This window comes from Ursus americanus, chromosome 1 (genome assembly GCF_024610735.1).
Source record: "Ursus americanus isolate L20-20 chromosome 1, mUrsAme1.1.p, whole genome shotgun sequence".
Lineage (NCBI taxonomy): Eukaryota > Metazoa > Chordata > Mammalia > Carnivora > Ursidae > Ursus > Ursus americanus.
Window position 1 is genome coordinate 104,213,515 of NC_142127.1, and position 6,793 is coordinate 104,220,307.

Sequence of the window (6,793 nt, forward strand, 5' to 3'; positions counted from 1 at the left end):
ATCCAGCTTTACCCTAATATCAAAACTAGATAAAGTCATTACAAGAAAGGAAAACTAGAGACCAGCATCTTTCATGAACATAGATGCAAAAATCCCTAACAAAATATTAGTAAAATGAATCCAATATATAAAAAGAATTACACACTATGATGAAATGGGATTTATTTAGGAAATGCAAGCTTGTTCACCATTTGAAAATCCATGGGCTAAAGAAGAAAATCATGTAATCATACCAATTGAGTCAGAGAAAATATTCAACAAAATCCAACACCCTTTCATGATAAAAACTCTCAACAAGCTACAAATAAAGGGAAACTACAGAAAATCTACTGCTAACATCATAATTAATAATGGGAAACTGGATGCTTTGCCGCTAACATCATGAACAAGACAAGGAAGTCCTCTCTCACCATTCCTATTCAATATCACACTGAAGTCATAGCTAGTGTAATAAGATAAGAAAAATAAATAAAAGATATACAGACTGATACGGAAGAAATAAAACTGTCTTTGTTCACAAAAGACATGATTATCAAAGTAGAAAATCCCAAACAATCAAAGATAGCATCAAAAATAATAACATGAAGGGAATGCAAAAGTTATACTCTGAAAACAACAAAACATTATTGAAATAAATCAAAGAAGAATTAAATAAATGGAAAGACATCTCATGTTTGTGGATTGGAAAACTTAACATAGTTAAGCTGGCACTGCTCCCCAAACTAATTTACAGATTCAGTGCAATCCCCATCAGAATCCTGGCTGAATTCTTTGTAGAAATTGACAAGCTGATTCTAAAATTCATAGAGATTTGCAAGGGATGCAGAACAGCCAGAGCAATCTGGAAAAAGTAGTACAAACCTGGAGGACTCACTCTTCCCAATTTTAAAACTAACTACAAAGCAACAGTAATCAAACGGTATGAGTCTCGCATAAGGAAAGATCTATAGATTAATAGGATAGAATCGGGTACAGAAATAAACCCATACATTTACATTCAATTGATTTTTAACAAAGGTACCAAAACAATTCCAAGGGAAAGGAGTGATCTTTTCAATCACTGGTGTTAGGAAACTGGATATCCATATCCAAAGGAATTAAATTTGACCCCTACTGCACATTGTAACACATCGCATACAAAAATTAACTCAAAATGAATCAAAAACCTAAATATAAGAGTTAAAACTATAAAACTCTTAGAAAAAAAACCCAGGGTAAACCTTCACAACCTGGATTAGGCAATGATTTTTTAGATATGACTCTAAAAGAACAACAATGACAACAACAACAATAAATTGAATTTCATCAAATTTAAAAGTTATTGTGCTTTGAGAGGCACCTGACTGGCTCAGTCAGTGGAGCACATGACTTTATCTTGGGGTCACGATTTCCAGCCCCATGCTGGGCATAGTGATTACTTAAAAATAAAGCCTTAAAAAAAAGTTATTGTGCTTTAAAGACACCTTCAAGTGGAAAAACATCCCACAGAATGGGAGAAAACATTTACAAATCATATATCTGATTAGGGATTTGCATCTAGAACATATAAAGACCCCCTATGATTCAATCATAACAAGAAAACCCAATTTTTAAGAAATGGGCAAAGCATCTGAATAGGCATTTTTCCAAAGACCATACACAGATGGTTAGTAAACGCATGAAAAGAACCAGCATCACCGGCCATCAGGGAAATGCAAATTAAAGCCACAGCAAGATGCTGCTTCATCACTGTCAGGATGGTTAGACATTCCCCAGTGAGAACATGGAGAAGGTGAAATGCTCATACGCTCACTACTGGCGGGAATGTGAAAACACTGCTTTGCTGAGTGCTCGCAAGACAGTCTGGCAGCTCCTCCATGGGCTAAACATAGAGTTCCCCTATGAGCCAGCAATTCCACTCCTAGTTTTATATCCAAGAGAAACGAAAACACACATCCACGCAAAAACCTGCACAAAATGTTCATAGTAACATCATTCGTAATATCCCCAAAGTAAAAACAGTCCAACTTATGAGTAGATGCTGAAATGCCGTCTAGCCCTATAATGGAGTAGTATTCAACACTGAAAAGGAACGAGGGATGGATACACACTACCACACAGATGGAGCTGGAAAACACAGTGCTGAGAGAAAGAAGCCAGTCACAAAAGACCAGGTATTGTACGATTCCATCTATACATATAGTCTGAAGAGGCGAATCTGTAGAAACAAAAAGATTAGTGGTTGCTTAGAGCAGGGGTGGGGAGGCAGGAGCTGGGGAGGAGGAGGAGAACGGGGTAGAGTGGGGTGGGACGGAATAATAGAGAACCCCTATCGACCCAGCAGACAAGAAGTGTGGGGCACAGCAAGAACAAGAGGATGGAACAGAAGTTGGATCCTAGACACAGCTCTCCACTCACTGACCATGGGGCTCTGAACCAGTTACTCCACCTGAGTTCCATTCTCTGGGGTAAAATGAGAATAATTTGCCCATCTTTCTGGTCTCACAAGGTTGTTGCGGAGGCTGGTTGAGAGGAGGAAGTGAAAGAGCTCTGAAGGCTACAGGATGGTCTAGCGGGGTGACAGGTGAAGAGCCTTGGCGTCTCATAGCCCCTCTTCCTGTTCTCTCTGCCTAGAAGTGTTCTCTTCACCTTTCCCTTCTTCTCTGCCAGATCACCTTTAACTATCCTCCTCCTACCGCCATCCTGGCACGGGACAGAGCGACCCCTCCTGCCACAGCGCCCCCTGGTGGGCTTGTGCTCAGCGTTCTGTGCTGTCGCTTCTATGCCCTGCACGTGGGACCCAGAACGCTGCAGACAGACATGACTGAGAGGAGGGGAGGACAAGCACCTGGAGAAGGCAGCGCCAGGCACCCTTTGCAGGGGGCACGGATGGAGGTGGGAGAGAGCAGGGAGGAAGGTGGGCAGCCCCAGGTCTCGGAGACATTGGCAGGTGGGTGGGGACGCTCCCGGAAGATGACATGGCGGTGAGTAAGGGTGGAAGCAAGCAAGGAGAGCCAGCTCACCTCCCACCCGCCCACCGCAGCCACAGCCCTGGAGGGGCTAAGCCCTGAGCTGGGGCTGATGAGGCATCCTGGGAGGAGCAGACAGACTGCCAGGCAGCCATTCATAGCAACTGGCACAGGCACGCCCGCTGCACTGCCACCTCAGCCCTCCCTCCTCCCTCCTCCCTCCAGGGGCTCGGTAACGGGATACTCACCGAGGAAGCTGTTAGCAAGGGTGGCCACTGATTCATGGTTTACAAGCAACGGTGAAGTTCTTTTTCCACTGGTTGCAACAGCCTAGGTGCTGTAAACAGTAACTGTGACCATGCCAGTGGGTCCCCACCGCACCCTCCCCTCGTCTGACCTCTCCAGCCCTGAGCAGCCTCCTCACCACCCTGCAGCGGCTGTGTGCTGGAGAGGCACGTGGGGACGCTCGAAGAGACACCGAAGACACAGCGAGGCAGCAGGTGGTTTTTTTAAAGATTTTATTTATTTATTTGACAGAGAGAGAGAGCACAAGCAGGGGAAGGGGCAGAGGGAGAAGCAGGCTCCCCTCTGAGCAGGGAGCCCAATGTGGGACTCGATCCCAGGACCCCAAGATCATGACCTGAGCTGAAGGCAGACGCTTAACCTCCTGAGCCATCCAGGCACCTTGACATGCATGGGTTTTTAAAAATCACTTGCACTATCCCAAACTGATCAAAGGAGTTTACAATGCTGTGATAAGCTATCCCCTCTCCTGGTCCTTCAGGCCTCAAGAGCACAGGACGGCAGAGGCTCCCTGGGGCTGATGCAGCCTGTGGCCGTGTCTGTCATTACCGGTCGGCAGAGAGCGCCTCCGGGGACCCCAGCCGCCCAGCCCATGAAGTGCCTTCTTCACCCTGCATCCAGCGTCTCGGGCACAGCTACAAAAAGCCATCTCGAAGACCATGTTCTATGGATCAACACGACAGAAGCCACGTGATCAGTTCTTCACATAATTAATTTTCAAAGAAATTTTACTTCTCTTGATCTCGATCTTGCAGCCCATTCTCCCAGCTGATCTCTCCTTTTCTCTTATTCCGATTACCTTTTATAAAGTGTTATGTGGGGGCGCCTGGGTGGGTCAGTCGGTTTCAGCTCAGGTCATGATCTCGGGTTCGTGGGATGGATCCCTGCATTGGGCTCCAGGCGCAGCAGGGAGTGGGCTTGAGATTCTCTCTCCCTCTGCCCCTCCCCCTGCTCATCCTCTCCTGCTCTAGCTCCCTCTCTCAAAAAAATAAAATAAGATAAGATAAGATAAAATAAAATAAAAAAACAAATAAAGGTTTATGTGTATGTGTGGTAAAGAATCTCAATGCCTTTAGGAAATCTCAATATATAAATTCTAAAAGATTATATATATCATATATAATAACATATAAGTAATATTATATATTTTAAATATAATATGTATAAATGTACAAATAGAGAATATATGTTTATTATATTTAATATACAAATTAAAATGTTAAATAAATATATATAAATTTATTATATTATGTTATATTATATATTTTTTAAAGATTTTGTTTATTTACTTGAGAGAGCGAGAGAGAGCTCAAGCAGGAGGAGCAGCAAAGGAAGAGGCAGAAGCAGAGGGAGCGGGAGAAGCAGGCTCCCCGCTGAGCAGGGAGCCCGATGCGGGGCTCGACCCCAGGCCCCTGGGATCATGAATCAAGCTGAGGGCAGATGTTCAACCAACTGAGCCACCCAGGCATCCCTACATTATATTATATTAACCAGTGTATCGTTTAATTAAATAGAGTATGTAGGTTCTCAAAACCAGTTACATACAATCTTCCCTGGGATATTTCCTGCCCAGAAGTGCTGATCGAGGTACCCGTAGCGTTCTGGAACCCTGAAGGATTTCAGGCCGAGGCCCAGGTGCTCGGGGCTGGCCATGTCCTTCCTTCCCCATGGGCTCCATCTGGCATGCCACAAGGGTTCAGGAGGTCACCTTCTACTCTTCTCACCTCTAAGGGGGTCCATACATCTGAGCCCAGGCTCCCAGACTGGACCATACCAATTACACCTGTCAGACAGACAGACAGACAGACAGGTGTGTGTGTGTGTCTGTGTGTGTGTGTGTGTGTGTGTGTGTGTGTGTGTGTGTAGGGATGCATGGATATACCTCCCAGAGACAAGTTTGGGTCTCCTAGATGCTGGCTTCCCTCTCTTGGACTCCACCCCTCTTGGGAGCCCTCCCCCACCCCCAGTTTCTCCAGCTCCCTGTAATTAATTCATGGTGGGAACCACTAAAGAGAACCCCCACTGTCCCGCAGAGATGTCAGCCCACAGTGGCCAGAACGTCCAGCATTTCAAGAGAAGCTGCAACCCTCACTTTTTGTGGGACATCGCATTTTCAAATGTGGGAGCAAATATTCCTTGGAACAAAACACGTCCTGCGGGCGTCCGGCCTTCGCCTGCTCTGCAGATGGTCCAGCCCCCACAATACAGCACAGCAGGACCTGGCTCCTCACCAGGGGGGAGGGGCGGCCCCCAGCGTTCAGCTCCCTCCCCGCTGCGCTCCTCCCACCCCCCAAAAGCCTGACTTAAATGTTCTAACTGCCTCGTGGTGTAATGTATTAGAGCATTAACTGAATTATAAATGTGTCTATTCAAACAGGGGTCTGGCCAGTGAAATTTTAACCAACTACCAGATTTCCAACTGTTTTCCATTGACCCACATATTAAAATAGTAGAAGCTGTTGGTCTCCTGAGGTTTCTGGACAACCCTGGATCCAGCGGGAATGACGCCCCAGTTGTGGAATTTCGCTAGGCAACAGGCTCCAAACAGAAAATGTCAGCACTTCTGAGGAATAGAGCAGTGTTTCTGGTACACTCTCTCCCACTCCTTTTCTTTATCCAGTTTCTGCTCTTTTATTTTTACCACTCCTTTTAAGGGTCCATGTGTGCTTTTATTACTATAAGGAGTACTTACCTCCCCAAAATGACCCTTTCTGACTCACCATACATTGCCTAAAATTATCATGCTGGCCCCTTCTCTGGAATAAGGCTCTACTCTGTTGAAAGGCCCGCCTTGGAAGGGCAATGAACTTGCGCTTCATCGGGGGGTCTGGGTGTTAAGGAGTACTGCAAGAGAGTATCAAGGCAGCGTTCGATGGCCAGACAACTAGTCAACCCAGAGGAAGGCCAGCGCAGGGGGGAAGCAAGGCCAATGTCAAGGTCCAGCCAAGGGTATGCAAGCCTGGAGAAGGACTCAGGCACCAGCATCACCCAAAGGGGCCCTCCTCCACCCAGGAGAAGCCAGTCTGCCACTGGACTCCTTCTGTGCCACGCAGAATATAAGCATCTGCTAAGTGAATAAAAATTCACTTCATCTAGTTTATTATCCTTCCGTTGAATGTCAGAGCAGAATGGCTCCCTGGAGACCCAAGAGGTGGCTGCATCCCCTTGTCTTCTCCTACAAGTCTCCGCAGAGAACTCACTCTACAGGGATTGACGTTGGAAAAGGAGCGTGTGGGGAGTTTAGGGAGCGTTGTGGGCTGAATGGTGGTCCCCCAAATGATATGTCCATATCCTAAACCCCAGAAACTCAGAACATGACTTTATTTGGGAAAAGGTCTTTGCAGATATAATTAAGGATTTTGAGATGAGTACACTTTGGATTACCTGGTGGGCCCTATGCAATGAACAAGAGAGAAGCCACGGAGAGGAGAAGAACATGGACACAGAGAAGGGCCTGATGCGGCCACAAACCAAGGGCCACCCAAGACTGGAGCCCCAGGAGCCGCAAGGGGCAAAGGAGAACCCTCCCCGAGAGCCTCTGG